This window comes from Schistocerca cancellata, chromosome 6 (assembly GCF_023864275.1).
Source record: "Schistocerca cancellata isolate TAMUIC-IGC-003103 chromosome 6, iqSchCanc2.1, whole genome shotgun sequence".
Classification (NCBI taxonomy): Eukaryota; Metazoa; Arthropoda; class Insecta; order Orthoptera; family Acrididae; genus Schistocerca; species Schistocerca cancellata.
The window spans coordinates 66,037,924-66,056,040 of record NC_064631.1 but is presented as its reverse complement, the minus strand read 5'-3'; positions in this window follow the sequence as shown (position 1 = coordinate 66,056,040).

Here is an 18,117-nt window from a genome sequence, read left to right as displayed (position 1 = left end):
ATGGCTACGGGCGGCTGACGCCGTGAGTGTGGGGACTGAGAAGACGAAGTTACGGAAGTTTTTGGCGGGGCGTTCTTTGACGGGTCGCAACTCGTTATCTTTGGGAACAGCGATGCGCCATAGGGCGGGAATCGCAAGTTGCTACAAGGAGGAGTTTGGAGAGGTCGGCTTTGGGATTTTCTAAAACCACGACGCCGAACCTTCCAGATTTAGGATTGGCGAAATAAAGCACTGTCAGATTGGACAAAATGGTAATTTTCGCGGGCTCACATCCAGAAGCAGCAGGAGAGAAAAGTATCGGACACTTCCTCGCTGGGTGCCGTAGCGAGCACTTCTTCGCCCGGAGCCACTGAAAACATTTTCTCACCAGGAGCTGTAGTAGACGGGCTTGGGCACCGAGAGGTGCAGAGAGCGGCGAGAGGAGAAAGCAATTCACCACGAGCGGTCAGTCCGCGCCATGCTGGTTAGCATCCGACTCCGGCTGCAACCTTGAAAGGTCTCTGTTGGATTCCTTTCATGTTTAATTTCTTAAATCTATTGTCATTTACGGCATAAATTCCTCTTCTAAATTTACTGTGGCGTTTCTGACTATCTGGGAGGAGACTGAGTAGTGGAACGTGTTACTTTTACACATAAACAAGAACGATCTGTCACACTACCACACTTTAAAACACAGTTTATATGTAATTCATGTCACACAGTCTCATATGGACCCTACATCCGCTTTCTTTTATACACTGTGTATGATAAGATACTGTCATCCCCCTTCCCTTCAGTGTGAGAGGATGAATGAGCAAATGTATTTCTAGTTGCATGCTTGAGGGTAGCAGACAAGGCTGTCTGCTAGAGAACAGTAGGACCAACGTCGGAACAGGTAGCTACGCTTTCTAAAAGCAAAGAGGTTTCTATCCTTAGTATGGTTCTGTCCGTCCGTTGTCATGTTGGTATAGGAAGCTGCCCCTCTGGCCACTTCCGTTTTGTATTTGGGAAGCACGCTCGGTAGGAGCGCAGGTCAGTGGGTCCGTGGCGAGCGTCTGAAGTGGTAAGATCTCCGGCTAAGCGCGTGTCTGCTAAGTCCGCAGGACAATGGATTTCTTAAGTTCAGCCTAACTGAAAATTTAATCACCTTTATTTCAGGTTTAGCTCTAAAATATCTAATGTTATCTTAAATTGCAGCACAGTGTAATTCTCGTGTGAAGTTCAGATTATTTTCCGGTAGTTGCTTTGTCACTACTTTGTGAGTAAAGTGGAACCACGTGTTGATCAGTAACTCTAACTAAGATCAATCTTAAATGCGAATGCTTGTGTGATTATAACGTCTCGTCTTGACAATATTTTTCAATATAGCAACTTTTCTTTATGTTCAACCCACGTGGGGTGTACTTTGCGAGACCAGTACCACGTGCTTATATAACTGTTTGACCCGTCAGGTTAACAGTAAGACGTTAGTAACCAGTTCGAGGTTTTTCTTTTGTAAATTGCTTTTCAATCTAATTTATTTTAATTATCAAAATTATTGTGGAGTTACACTCTTTGTGTAAACCAAGTTGACCACGTGAAGCATGTGCTGTAATCATCAAAGTAGCCCTCAGCTATTCTTTTCGCGAAGATTTCACGAAGAGTTAATATGAATTTAGTATACCACTGTGTGGTAATTACATGACGGTCAGGATTGTGCTACGAACGTAATTTCTTTGGGTGAAAATTTGAATCTGTTGGTAGTGGTTAACTTCCTCTTGCATACGTCTCAACGTTCTTTGTGTGTTGTTTTATGAATGCAGTGTTGTATGCAGTCTCCCAATCTTGGCTCCATAATTGATGTGTTCCGTAAGATTGCAATCTCACATTTTCACATTTTCACAGTTCTAAATAAGGCACCAGTTTAGTTAGGAATCAATTTTAATATGCTGAAATTTCAATGATCAATCTTAAAATAAATTTCCAAATTTAAACTGATTTACTTCTTTTTATTTAAATTCTCTCTTTTATATATATATCACCGGTTGTCGTATGACTATTAAAAGATTATAATTAATGTTCGTCTGGTTGGGAATTTGGTAAGCTAGACAGGATACCTGGTGAAACAGTTGCTTAGTAATGCAAGATTAACTTCCCCAGGCAGCTCACAGCTTTTAACCCGCTTTTATTGTCCATCAGTACCGCTTTCATCATAGCAAATTAAAGTAACAAACTTACAACCTCTACGGAGCTCATGCAAATGATGTAAGTGTTACAGCAACGGTGTACGAAATTCGTATGGGATGATTGATAGGTGCATTTGTTCACATTGATCAGCCAGCCGCTGTGTGGTGATCTCTTGGCCAGGAATTTACTGTTTGGGGTTCTATTTCTCTTTACACAGAAATTTCCGATGCAGTCATCACCGACACTTCAGTTTCGCAGTTATCTAACAATATTTCTTGTTCGTTCGGCCTCTTCTATGAGGACTTTATCAGTCCTTTCCCTCTGAAGATCCGTAAGTAGCACTCGTTCATATGTGTATATGCATTCATTCTCCCGTGATGGGTATTTGATCCTTGTTTGTTCTCAAGAGTCATTTAATTCAGACAATAAATGTAATTGTTTTGCAGCCCTAGTTTCATTACAGTAGCTGACAGTCCCCATCGCTAGTTAGTAGTTAGTAATATATAATCAGGACACACACAGCTACAGTCTACGTGTTAGGGCCAACCCCTTCCTTCCATTTGCTTGCGCAGAATATCCTTTACATGCACCTGAAGTGTTGTAGGGGCTTGTAACTTGAGGGGGCTACTCACTGCATGTCAGTGGTACAACAGACTGACTACAGCATCACCACAGTGACGCTTTGCAGAACGTATTAATATCTGCTTCAGGTCGGCTTCAATGGAGCAAGGAGTTACACGTCCTGCTCGTAGTGTGCGAATATGCGCTGCGGCCTGGAATAGTTTTAAGCAGACATTTGAGAGAGAACGGCTGGTCAGTGCAGGAAGCCTGCACTTGTCGGCGTCACGTGCTGGATTTTACGTCCAAGGCGCTCAGGCAGTGAGTCACACACAGCAGTCTTGTAACTACCGCTGACCGGAACATACACACGAGAGGGCAGCAAGATGTTGTTGGTCCAACGGGTGCTGGTGTAGGCTGGTTCAAATGGCTCTGAGTACTATGGGACTTAACGTCTGAGGTCATCAGTCCCCTAGAACTTAGAACTACTTAAATCTAAGGACATCCATGCCCGAGGCAGGATTCGAACCTGCGACCGCAGCGGCGCGCGGTTCCTGACGGTAGCGCCTAGAACCACTCGGCCACCCGGGCCGGCTGCTGGTGTAGGGTGTGTAAGTTGCACCGTGCTGAAGGCTGTAGTCCTGCTCTTGTCTTCGCCATCTGATAGGCGGTGAGACCACGCTGGATACTTCATTTCGAATAAAGTTCACGTTGACTGAACTCTTTAATTCAGTTAGTGGCTAGTTTGACAAGTGTCATAGATGAACCACAGGCCGTTATATTGAGCTCTGGGAGCACTGAACTATGAACACTCATTGCCTCTCTGTGTTAATGAGGTATTAACAAATGCGGTCGTGATTTGCTTAAAAGTTAAATTTTCTCAGTGCCAGTTTCAGTCATTATCTGAACAGCTGAATAAAAAGCAGCGTCACATTTAAATTCGACGAACCATTGTGCTTATTAATGTTTCTGTTTCTCTGTGTATTGGTATCTTATCCATTGTCGTTAATTACTAAGAGTTTGAGGTAATATTGTTCTAAAACTGGCTAAAATTGATCAAATAGTGTAAAATGAATTGTCGCTGCGAGCGGTTCATTATAGTTCTGAGTTCATTATGAGTGGTGTGCTAATTAGAGTTTTTGATGTTTCCAAAATTTTGACTGATTGAATGCCACTCGATATTCAACTTTGTGACGTGCGCCAGTGTTTAATTTCGCGTAATTCCCGAGGATTTGGAATACCTCTGGCAGCAAGAGCGCGTGGAGCGGCACTGTCGCCGATAGAGGGCGGGTCGGAGGGAAAGGTGGTTGAGGGCTGCGGCAACGTAGAGTAGAGATGGGCAAACTGAAACACGTAAATGTTTCGAAACAAATGAAACAGCACAATGTAATGTTTCGATACGGTGTTTCGAAACAGTGAAACAGATTGTTTTGTAATCTAATAAACCTACACACATTATTATCTTGCATGTCTACTGTATAAGTATGTCCATATAAACACAAATGAGGCGCGAGAGCGCTAATCATATCGCAGAAAGTATGAAACTATCACTTAGGCGTCTTGGCAGTATCGTATTTCCTGCAGCAAATGCGCTGCTTTTGTGTCATGTGACTTTCATACTTTTCAATTGGCTGAGGAAAGCCTTAGCTGAAGACAGAAGAACCACCACGAACGGAACTGAAGGTGGGAGCAAACTGCAGAAACAACAGATTTGCTACTGGGATTCCCACATTCCATTAGTATGGCTAATATACCAATCCTGCTAATTTCCATGCACACAAAGGGAATCATTGTGGATAATAGACACAGTGACTATAGACTCACAAATAACGCGAAATAATTCGAATATATAACAAAATATAACAGAAAAAAATTGTGTTTCAAGGTGTTTCGAACCGTTACTATGAATTTACGATGCTTCCCGTTCACCATTACACTATCAGTGATATGTCAAACAGATTGCGTGCAATTATACCTACATCAAATTTATAGACATGTCTAATAACTGTCACTCTACGCCTTTTTTTATTTAAAATGTTGTAGTCTTACTTGCGTTTCTTAATATGATTACTGTACATGAACAGAGAAGCATATGTTATAAAAAAAGTGTAATTTAACTGAATGATTTTCACATATTTATTATTTTGAATGCGAATAGTATGCGTTGTTTTATTGTTTCGTTAGTGTTTATAAAGCAGATGTTACGCCATTTCGGACTAGGACATTCAGCTAGAAACGAAGCTTTATTTTCGGATATCTTGAGCTTCATGCTATTGCTTGTCAAAAGATTTCGACACTCTTGAAAGTGTTTCATGAAGTGGTATGTTGTGTTTCACTACCTGTGCCGAGCCCGAATCTCGTCCGACACAGAGGGGAATGAAACATCACTGTTTCGATACAATTAGTCCGTGCCAGGCGCAGGTGGACTGAAACAGTCTTATTTTGAAACAACGATACAGTTTCCGTGTCTGGCTCGAGATCCGAGACAAGGGCGGAATGAAACACCACTGTTTCGAAACAGTGAACCATAGCCGTTCCGAAACACTGAAACAATTCCAGGTATCGATACACTGTATCGAAACATAGAAACAGTGGCCAAGTCTAACGTAGAGGAAAGGAGAGTGCAACACGGGCGGCGAGGAGCGCAAGTGAGGCGACGCGTTTGTGTGGCAAAGCGTCTGCCGCGGTCCGTTGGTAAGAGTGGTGCATTTGCTGGCTGCGGGTTTGGTGGGGCCGAGTGTTGGTTGCAGCCGTGAACATGCCTCGTTAAAAGCTGCTTCGAACGGACACACTTTTTTTTGGGGGGAGGGAGGGGGTGTCCTCTGCTATTGAACTCGCAATCAGTTTGTGTCCATTGTGGTGGCGGGTTGGAGTCCAGTGCGACCTTTGCAAGTACTGGACGCGGTGGCGTCTACTGGATGATACCTGTGGGTTTCCGACTGCGAGTAATCTTCATTAGAACCTTCTATCGACGGTCTCTAAGCAAGCGTTTGCCAATAGGCGCTGGATTTTACGAGAAATCACGGTGAGCATCCGGTTAGTGTGCACGTCACTTGGTGTCGTGTGGTGGCTACTATGACTTTGCAAAAACAGACACAATGTCTTATGGGATAACAGCAATCAGTGATTTTATCATGTTACTTAAAATCCGTCATGATTGCAATTTTTTTTTTATTCATATGACCGGTTTCGGTTCATTCAGAACCATCTTCAGATCTGTAAAAATAATGATACTAATTAACTATTTCACGGAAGCAAATCTTTTTCATCCTATCTAATCAACATTATGAAACGTCCCCTTTGAAAAATTATATACATGACTGTGCTTAAACTGACACACAATATTTTTTTTAGCGCAATGCAATCTGACTTTCAAAAATCCCTACAAAAGAATGGCCCTGACTAACATTAATCTATACCTTTCACAAATCACTTACCTCACCAAAAATCTCCGTTACTCGAACTACTGCAATACAGCGAGCGCCACTACTGCCAGCTAAATAACAGATTCAAACTACGGAAGGCACTATCTACTGATAGGCATAGTTAGCAAATGAAAAATTTTAATAGAGAACAAACAATGTATTTACCTTAATAATCATAATATATACAGCAGCTCATGACATCCATTATTGCAAATTTCAAAACTCCGCCATCTCTCTCCTCACATCCACCACTGCTGGCGGCTCACCTCCAACTGCGCAACGCTATGTGCTGTTAACATCCAGCTGCCCAACACTACAATGGCTGACAACAATGCAATTGGCCACAGACTGCACACAGCACAGCCATGCTGTTAACATCCAGCTGCCCAACACTACAATGGCTGACAACTTTGCAAGCTGGCCACAGACTGCACACAGCACAGCCAGCGATTTTCATACAGAGAGCGCTACGTGGTGGCGGCGTTACCAATATAAGAACCTAAACAGCCTACTTACAACATCAAATGTACCAGAACATACCTGATATTTCATAAATCCGACGTTAAAATAGGGTTCCGAGCAAATACCACGTTAAAATTGAAGCTCCGGCATAGAATATGTGATAGTAGGAATGCATTTCAGGATTCAGGTGTATATAAGATCAAATGTAATGACTGCTGCAAACAATATATAGGGCAGACTGGTAGGAACTTTGAAACCAGATTCAGGGAGCACACCTAGTCTCAAAACAAAACAGCTTTTGGGGCGCATATGGCTGCGACAAAGCACTCAGTCACGAACATTGAACACAATTTAGACATCCTGCATAGAGCTCATAAGGGACGGTTTCTTGACATTTTGGAAGGGATTGAAATATACACCCACAAAAATAAAGATCCGAATTTAATCCTCAACGAGCAAAGCGAATTCGATCATAACGCCTATTTTAGCATTTATGATGACCTAAGATGACAACTGTTGTGTGTGGAGATCCAGGCCGAGGGATGAGAGATGGTGCGCGGTGGAGAAGCCGGAAGACGCGTGCAGCGCCTGGCGTCGTTGACGGGGCCCGCCTGTGCGGCCCTCTTGCCCGCGGCGATGGACGTCAGACGACTGAGCGAACCGAAATGGCGGGAACCACGGAAGCAGACCGTAGAGGAAAACAAGTTCACACCAGCACCATAGATATATAAATCGCCCTATGCTTTTTAGATCGTATAAAAATGATAATTTTACTGTTTTTTAATTCTGACAAGTACAGATTTTAACCTTGACATCTACATATTTTAATTAAGTATTTTTAATATAATAAAAAAAAGATCTACTGAATACAGTATGTGCAAGTGGAATGTAACAAATGTACCAGACGCCACCTGTCAGTAATAGTGCTATAATTAATATAAATGACGTGCACTCTGCCAACCAATTTTTCGTGACGTACCATGTGAAAGTTGCTGGATTTGGACGGGTTACTCCTGTAACTGAAATATCAGGTACGTTCTGGTACATTTGATGTTGATTAGATAGAATGAAAAAGATTTGCTTCCGTGAAATAGTAAATTAGTATCATTATTTTTACAGATCTGAAGATGGTTCTGAATGAACCGAAACCGGTCATATGAATAAAAAATAAAAAATAAAAGAATTTGCAATCAAGACGGATTTTAGGCTACTTTGACTCCGTATCCTGGTTGCACGTTGTTATGTAGATCAATATGTTATTTATAAACGTTTTGCCTGGTACTACGTGAGTCCAGTTCTGTCAATGTGTGTGGGCGTGTGGCTGTCACTACCTCAAAATGATTTTAGAATGTAAGGGTACGGAATGCAGAAGTAATTCTTCTGATTTAGTAATTGCACTTTATAGTCAGTGAAGTCCGTCCCCGGTAGCTGAGTAGTCAGTGCGACAGAATGTCAATCCTAAGGGCCCGGGTTCGTTGCCCGGGTGGGTCGGCAATTTTCTCCGCTCAGGGACTGGGTGTTGTGTTGTCCTAATCATCATCATTTCATACCCATCGACGCGCAAGTCGCCGAAGTGGCGTCAACTCGAAAGACTTGCACCCGGCGAACGGTCTACACGATGGGAGGCCCTTGTCACACGACATTTACATTTATAGTCAGTGAAAATTGTTGAATCTAGCTACCTTACTTCTGAGGCATGTCTATAGTTACCTGTGCATCTACAAAAAGCTAACGAAGAATTTCTGCATTTGTAGTATGTCAAATTTTACTAAATAGTTAACAAGTTTTTAACCTTTTTAAATGTTCGGATAATAAGTTGTCGTCTCTTTATCTAAGAATAGATGATGAATGCAGCTAGCCGCTATCTCTGTGTAATGTCTTGTCTGTATAGACGTGTATCTGTTGCCTTTAAGATCCCTTCACCTTCACACATAAATCTATACAGTAAAGTAAGGCCCTCCCCGTTCTTGGCTGATCCGTGATAAGACAGGCGAAAAATTAGACTAATGGAGGATTATTAGTATTATCTCTATTTTCATTCGCTCTCTCTCTTTCTCTCCTTTATCTATGTACAGTTTTTAATATAATATTTTATTACGTGAAATCAGCCAAATAGGATCTTTGGTGGAGTCCTTCGTCTTGGTAATCAGCGGCTGGCTTGCTGTAAGAAATCTTTACATTTATTATTACTGTTAAACACTGCAGTCAGTCGGGAGAATCAATCGTTTGGACAATTTGTTCCTTTTACGAAAGATTGCGAATTCCAGATGTGTACGAAGCCTTTTTGGACGATTTAACACAGACTCAGTGATTGCAGGCTCTCTTCGACACAGCTGAAACTTCCCCACTAATTACAGGGCCAACGTGATCATCAAATGATTCGGAAAAAACTCATTCGTTCATTCACTCCAGAACAAAAAAGTCACAAACCTTATTTATGGAGGAAATTGTGTATTAAATCCATCTCCATTACATATCCAGATCTCCGGTGATTCCACGCCTTAATTATTTTCCTTTTACAGTCTCTTTCTCCTCAAACAAACAGCAAGAGGCATAAATGTTAATTGGCTCGCTTTAGCGAGAAGAAAAGCAGAATATGTACCTCTCAGTAACACGTCAATCCCTCAACAGATACTCCAGAAGCTGACCTAGTTACCACTCTAACAACATTGGAGAAAGCATATATGCATCTCTGTTATTTCTAAGAATAAACGCACTAGAAAATACTTCGGCGTCGTCGAGCTGTCGCCGCATATATTACGAGAAAATCAGATCAGATAACTTTTCCAAAGTGAATGAATGTGGATGGTTTGATTCAAAATGATTAATTGGTGCGTGGTAGAGGGTATTTTCTGTGGGGACATTACAAGTTGCCTTTGTGCTACGGGATAGGTGATTGTATCTCTTGTTAACTGTGATCTTGTTAAGGATGCCTCGATACCATGATTGAAATAGTTAATGGAGATTTCTAGTACTGCGGTCTCGCAACTGCAGTCCTATGTTAGTAGAGGAGGAGGAATCATTGCTATTGCTGTCGCCTCTGACATCCCCTCTGTTATCATAAATTTGAACCACTTTTGTCAGTCGTTTTGATAATTGCTGGCAGTAGCTGATGTTTCATATTTGTGACATAATAATTTGATCATGTGGCTTACTGCTTGTAATTTAAATGTATTTTTTTAAATAGTCTTTATAAAAAGGTAGTGATTTTATACTATTGTCCTTCTGAGGTGTTTGCCATTAGTTGGTTTTTGAAATTTAGTCTTTTCAGTCAATGGTATTCTTGGATTTTTGCTTTAACAGTAAATTCGTTAGTGTTTTTAGAAACGTTAACAAATTTATTATGGCCGGCACGGTAGCTCAGCGTGCTTGGTCAGTTGGTCAGCTACCTTCTGTAATAAAAAAGGGCCTCCCAGCCAATGACGCCAAACGCTCATTTCAATTTTTTTTATAAAACTAATTTTTTTCGTGACTCTTTGCATTTTTAAGTGTTTTAAGGGCCAAAGCCTGCTGTCTTCCTTAAGATTCGTTAGAAATTTTTTGTAACTATTTAAATTCTTAATTGTTTAAAGCCCACTGCACTGTCGTAGGATTTGTTTGCAAATATTAACGATCCAACTGCATTGTTTCTTCAGGTAACAGAGTACGAAAAACTTAAACCTTGCTTGTTTGACAAAACAAAAAGTTCAATATAAGGCTCAGTGGCTTACAGCTCAAGGATGCTTGCATCTGGGCTAAACTGGCCATAGTTAATTACTACCATTCCAGGTATACACTTTCTTATCTGGATTTGGTCACGGTCATATTAAGTAGTAGAGTTGTGGCGATTCGTGAATGAGTCGTTCATTTGAACGACTCTAAATAAAGAATCGTAAGAATCGAATCGTGATACGGACGAATCCTCGTTCAAAAGAATCGTAAGAACGATTGCGTGTTTCCGAGTCGTGACGATTCCAAGTTCCAACGATTCATCGATTCCTTGTACGCTATGCTTCGAAGGCAACTTCCGAATCATGCTGAATGATTACGACCGCCAGATGGCAGTCAAGTGGAGGATGCATGTGAAATTGTGAACAAAGGAAGCTCGGAACGAACAAACGAAGTTCGTGGGTCGTAATATTACTCGTGAAAACCAAGCTGACACTTGGCGGTGGCTGACGGGGACGAGCTTAAAGGCATTTTCCATTTACTGTCGCTACCATCAGCCACCGCGCCGACGTCAGCTTAGTTTGCGCGAGTAATGCACGAACTAGTGATGACAGAAACGATATACAGCGAGTACACAGTTCCCAATACACACGATTAAAATCAAGAAATCCAAGTATGGTGAATAAATACGTACCTCTTATCTGTTGCAGATGTAATGCAAAACACACACACCTTCTTTACACACGAGCAATAGCACTTGAATTATGTATTATATTTAGCGTATCTCGAAAACGGCCCCAACGATTTGGATGAAATTTTGTATTTACACTGGTTTTTGCTTTTTGAGTTCACCTACATAGTTCCATTCTTTCGTAAAAAGTCAGTTTTATATATATTTCATAGTTCCATTCGTAAAAACGCAATTTTATATTATAAAAACGCTATTTCACATTTTTTATAACGCCATCTCGTAAAACTATTTCTGGCATATCTTATCATGACACAGTTCGATTCTAACCCCATTGACAATTTCAGACATGTCCTGCCATCTGTGAGTACGATGTAGAACTTTTTGCATTCCGTAAGATTCGTGCCATCGCAGACTAGAATCAATCGTGAAAGAATCGTGAACGAATCGTAGGAATCGATTCGCAATGTGAGACTGAATCGTAGGAATCGAATCGGGAAAAAGAATCGAGTTGCCCAACTCTATTAAATAGATTACGTCGAAAGAAGTTGGGGATCATGACAGCAGACAGCAATACAGAAATGTCTTGGTAAAAGTACTAAGAACATCACATTTAAATCCCACTATCATAACTCAGTCTGAATGCCAGCATGGTGCACAATGCAGTTGAGTCTGTAGACCAACTTCACAAGCTATCCTGTAAAGATCAACTAATAAGAGGATGATGAAACAGTTAACTACGAGATGCCCATTGTGAAAAATTTCTATGTTCGTAGCTATGCTGCGTCGCAGTCACAGTTGTTTCAGAACTTCTTGCACGGCAGGCGTAACCACAGCGCTGAGTCGGCGGTCGCCTCGCTACGGCCGCTAACTCGACAGTCTGCAGTCGACGTGGGCCGCGCTGCGCGCCGGGCCGGATTAGTTGTCTCGCAGCGCCGCCAGGCGTCTCTGGGGAAGACACAGGCAGCGGGTCTTATTGGCCCCGCGCGGACGCCACAGATATTGCAGCCGGCGCGCCGCAGGCCGCTCCGCGGGGAATCCCCTAGTCGGCGGTACCAACCAGCGCGCTGCAGCGAGAACTGCTGCGTCGCCCCAGGCCGTCGCCTTCACTTCTCGTGACGGTGTCGATAACCTCCGCTCATTGCGTTCCTCTCTCTCTCTCTCTCTCTCTCTCTCTCTCTGTCTCTGCTGGGACAACAGAGGCCCACTAACCTGATATTAGTGCGAACTTTTGGTCGCTGATGTATCGCAGTGTTTCTACTGTACAAGAGGCATGAGAAACAGCCACCTGCTAAAACTGATAGTGGTATTTTAGCTAGGAATAGCGGATATTGAGCCGTGGCACTCGCTACTGGCGCGCCAGTCTCTTGGATGTCCATTATCGATCCTTCGATGTTTCTTATCTTTGCCTGCCTTGTTGTTTTCTGCATTCGCGGGGCGACTGGGAGTTGACGTTTGCTTGGGCGACCTGCTGAAACGCTGCGAGGTACGAGGTGGGAAGCAACCACGTATATGTGGAGTTGGTTCTACGCGGTCTGCCGTTTCAGGATGGAGGATATGTGTTGGCTGCCTGCCTGTCTGCTCTCCTGATTTTGCTCGCCGTCCCTTGCCACCGCCTACCTTGGGTTGCTGGCTGGTGTGTCTTACACGAGCCATACCGGACGTCCAGCAGAAGTTAAGTAGCCTTGTGTTTCTTTTAAAGAAAAGGAGCATATGTATAAGACTTTTGTAACCAATTTTGGTGGCCTCTTAAGTGTGGCCTCAGCGTTTACACTGCCTTTGGGGAGAGCAAATTCTTTTAAATTTAAATAGTTTCGGTTCCCTGTCCTTTATAATCTTTTGGGGGGCTTTATTTGAATTTTCTCTTTGGGGTTCCTTCCTTGTGCTTGGTTAAATGTTTACTTGTATAGCGGGAAGTGACTCCTGGTTAAAACTCGGAGAAGGTGTTTGATGTTACTGCCGCCTCCGGCATTCGTCTTTTCAATTAAGTGTTGTCATCCCTTCGAGCGACCTGGTGTCACTCCTCGTTAATTAATGCTGGTTTATGTGTACTTAATTTTGAATTGGCCGTTTGTATTAATATTTTGGAGCGCAGTATAGCACTAAGGCAACCTCGTTGTATACCATCTTATGCGCCGGTCTAGTACCTTAATTTTCAGTGGCACGAGTTAGCTCCACTGCCCGTTTTACTGATGTGCTCCCTTCAAAATCTTGTCTTGTATAAGTTTGCCCCATGTGTCTGGGAACACAGAGATGAGCTTTAGTGTGACTTCAGTGATAGTCAGTTAATGGAATCTTCATTTTGATTTGACTTCCACTGAAGAGTTTGACTGGAGTGTAGTGTGTTTGATTTGTTATTAATTTAATTACTGGAAGTTTGTTTATTTAATGGGGAGCAAGGCATTTAAAGACCGTTGGTATTAACTCCCCTAGTTGCTGGGTGTTGCTAATTCGTTCCAAATGGCCTACTACTTATTCAATGCCAAGGCTGTTGATTAGTTGGTTACTGTGAGTACAAATTCACGTTATTTTTTTGTTGCCGAAATTGTTAAAGTGTCTGTGTCGTGATTCAGTCACTACATACGTGTTTGAGCTAAATTGATATAAACCGTACATTGCCTCCTTAAAATTTGTTGCCAGCAGAATCCCTTAAGAGAACTAAGTTTTGTCACTGCTTATGTTAACCTTTACTGGGAGCAATATTTCGTGCAGTTCAATTTGGTCTTAAAATGTGTATTTCTCTGATGTAATAAACGAGGGATAAAGGAAAAAAGCAAAGGGGTCTGGTCCTTCCTATTGTGTCCGGTTTGTAACACGTATCAGATATTTTTCGGTAGTTGTCTGACCTCGTTCATACCAGGTTTATTTCGTTTTTTTTTTTTTTTTTTTTTTTTAATTCCGTACCTCAGTCGGTAAACACGGAACCCTTGTAGTGTCACTTCGTTGTGTGTGTGTCTGTGTGTTTGTCCGACGGTTGAAAACCCTTTTTCTCATCAACATTTAGTAGTATCAAGTTGAAACTTCCGTCACATACTAAGGTCTATAGTCCTATGACGGTGTAGTAAATATAAGCTGCTGAGTCTATACCATCAAAAAAATACCCGTATATTCACGTATTTTGATATTCGAGGAGTCGCTCATGAGAATCTGCCGAGTACATCCAGTTGGCGTAGAATCATTATTCGGCAAGAACCAAGGTTCCTCAGCACAACTTAAGTAAAAAACAAGAAAGTCCAAAAATTGTTAATTTACATCACGCACAAAATAATTTCTTTTATCATTCGTTATCCGACTTCAAACTTAAAACTAAATTATTCTCCAAAGCCTGGGACTTTCAGGACTTATATCTTGCCAGCATCAATGTTGATACCATGCAAAATCGTCGAGATTCTCGATTCCAAGGATGAATAGTCTGTGTACGTGATTACGTTTGTACGGAACACACACAGTACGAGTCCTACTTGCATCTGGTCACTTCTCAGTAATAACTGGGTAAAAAAAAGGCATATCAGTTTACCATGGCCAAAGCGCTAAAATTTTTGAGTTTTAAATAAAACTACATTAAAAAAGATTAATTTTTATTCGGAAAATTTCCTTTGCTTTCAAATATTGTGTTAGTGTAGAAACTGGGAAAAGCGATCAACACTATTTTAATAAAAACACCTACAGTTAGCAACTAGCAACAAACACATTACAAAAGAATCGGCACAGCATTTCAGAAATAATAATGTATCTGTTGCCATGTGGCATGACCTATTAGACTGTACGTGTGTACTTACAAAGTGCAGGACTTTCACCTAGCCGGCCATTGTGGCAGAGCGGTTCTAGGCGCTTCAGACCGGAACCGCGCTGCTGCTACGGTAGCAGGTTCGAATCCTGCCTCGGGCATGGATGTGTGTCATGTCCTTAGGTTAGTTAGGTTTAAGTAGTTCTCAGTCTAGAGGACTGATGACCTCAGATGTCCCATAGTGCCTAGAACCATTTGATCTGTTTCTTTGACTTGCACCTACCAGGTGTACACAGTAGTCTCTCGCTGTCGTCCACGGATATCACTTGTATTACGGTATGGTACCATCGCTAATTTGTAAGTATTTTACGAAGTACAATATTCGATTTGCTTTAACAGGTTAAAGACGGGAGGAGGGCAGAAGGCAGATATGGAGAAAGCATCCACAATGTAACTTGGAAAAGAAGGTTCAAATGGTTCAAATTGCTCTGAGCACTATGGGACTTAACATCTGAGGTCATCAGTCCCCTAGAACGTAGAACTACTTAAACCTAACTAACTTAAGGACATCACAAACATCCATGCCCGAGGCAGTATTCGAACCTGCGACCGTAGCAGTCCCGCAGTTCCGGACTGAAGCGCCTAGAACCGCTTGGCCACCACGGCCGGCCGGAAAAGAAGGTAAATTTGATTGATATACCGGTAACTTTATTGAGGTCCTATAAACTAGGGATAACATCTGGAGCCTTAACTTTGTGGTTCCTTCAAAACGAAAAATTGATACCACCCAAAAGTCTCCTTCATATTCGTAACATTTGCTGGAGGGAAATGAGACTGATTTCTGCCACAGTCTCAGCACCATATCGATACTGATCTACTCTTTCACCTTCATTAGACTTTTCAACCTTTGTTCAAAGTCTACATTTGTTACAGGAAATAACAGCAGCAAAAAATCGAAAATCAGTTACTTCAAAACCAGTTATTTTGAGCGGCTTTAACAGTCAGGATAAAATGTTTCAGCGATAAACACCATCCTTGTCGTACGGAAGGGCTGAAATGGAAACCTGTATTTTCATGAGCACAACACCGCAGATCACTGTTCCTAAACCATAATTACCGGTTTTGGGCCATTCCATCTTCGGATCTAAAGTACAGCACGACAGTTGGGAAAAGCGTTATCGACTTTGCTAATTCCTTGTGTTACAATGCTACTTCTCTGATGATTTCTTTATCCATTTAACTATTTAGCCAGCTGGTACTACGACGTTCTTCGTTTCGCATCCAAACACGTGCTCGACTTTTGCCCCTTTACGTTTAGCTAATAATCGTTACCATGCAACCTGTCCATCTCACACCATCTCATCTTGGGGAACCCGTACTTCAAGGTAGCTGTTCAAAACGTGTACCAGCCTTGCACTTTTTTGCCATATGTTGATTTCTTTAAGGTCTTTCTTATCAACGACGCGGTGTAAGAAACTGAAATACGCATAATTGATGTTTCACAACAACATTTATTGTGACTTTCTAGGCCATCATCAGACAACTTGAAGACAGACCACGCAACATCAGCGAGAGCTTGTATCTCTGCGAGCATTGCTGTTTCCAAAGACATGTGATGTTTTCCTACTATATATCTATGCGAATAATACAGATTGCACTGCCTGAATTTCCTATGGGTATAAAACAAGGAAAATTCTGTAACTGAATGTATTCAATGTTTCAGAATTTGAAGATATGAGTATACATCACTAAACCCACTGACTGACTGGTGTAAACATACTGCACTAAACAAGTCATACAGATATTTGTTAAGCCCCATCAACTACACACAGACCGATAAAGTGCTATTACGCATATTGATAAGAATATTGAAATAGATACAAAGAAGGTATAAACAGATAAACTCGATATTACATTCAAATATTAAAGATATAAGAATATAACGGTGAAACAGAACACGAAGTGAATAGTGGCACAGGCTACTGTGTTAGGTGTGATTGGGGGTGGGGGTGGAGGAGAGGAAGGTGTCACTGCAGCGTTAAGTGGCTGCTGCTGCTACAGTAAGGGTGAACACTAGAAGAGCACTTGATCATACATAATTTAGTCTGGATTCTGTGATTGATGTTTGCCGGCCGGTGTGGCCGTGCGGTTCCAGGCGCTTCAGTCTGGAACCGCATGACCGCTACGGTCACAGGTTCGAATCCTGCCTCGGGACCGGATGTTTGTGATGTCCTCAGGTTAGTTAAGTAGTTCTAAGTTCTAGGGGACTGATGACCACAGATGTTAAGTCCCATAGTGCTCAGAGCCATTTGAACCATTTTTTTGTGATTGATGTTTATCAATAGCCAGAATTTCGAGTGATGTTAGTTCACAGCCTTTATTTGATGTCCGGGTGATATCACAAAGAGTATTGTAAGAATGATATTTATTTAAAACATGCGGAGAATCTATTGAATCTTTCTTTTTCAGTCTCCAACACCGTTCATCTTCACTCAGACTAGCAGTTATTGCCTATCTGATTGTTCTACAAAAATTTTGCTAGACAAATTGCAGGAAAACCTTACAAATTCCACTCGTTTCCAAAGGTAGATTCTCTGTTCAATCTTTATGTGTCTCCTGACGGCTAGGAACGCCGAAAGCCGGTTCACAACGAAATGTAAAATAAATAGTGTTTGGGAACATTTAAACTGCATATTTCAGTTTTTAATATGTCTGTGCTCTGCTAAGTGCCGGTGGAATGTTCCATAAATGACGCGATGTATGACGGTAGTTTTCGGCTTTGAGTAATAGATGTTAGTGGTGTACCTCGTTCAGGAGGCTGAAAGCCACGTGCCGTATACGACTGTCGAAGCTAGCAATGAGTTTCCCACTGAGCCCCTCGTCTTCTCTACCCATAAATATATTTGTTGTTTGTATGTTATTGTGTAGATGCTGTTTTGGAGGATCGGGTTAAGTACACTCTACGAAATATCCGACTCTTCACTTGCTGCTTGAAAAAATAAACATTTTTCACCTGAATTAAGAAATTCAAATGAATATGGGCAACCGTATAATAGCGAGATGTCTCTCACACAGAAAGGAAAAGCTTGAAACCAGATCCGATCGTCTGAACTGGTATTTACATTTCATGGAAAGTATTCTTTAATTATAGCTAGTATAATTATTTAATAAAGTATTCAGATTTGTGCAATGAAACATTATTTCACATGTACTACACATTTAGATTCTGCTGACTCTGATATTCGACATCAGTTACTCTTCTCAGAGAATATTAGAAATCCAGCTCGGCTGCTACTGCTATCATCACAATAAGTGGTCTGCAGCAGTTTCTAAATACATTGTCACTAAATGAACACCCTTACGCACTCCTTACCAAGTCTACTTACATTTCGTTCGGCTTCGTTTGAACTGTCAGATTTCCGAGGAGCATCCTTATTTTTACTATCTCATTCAACTTCTGTTAA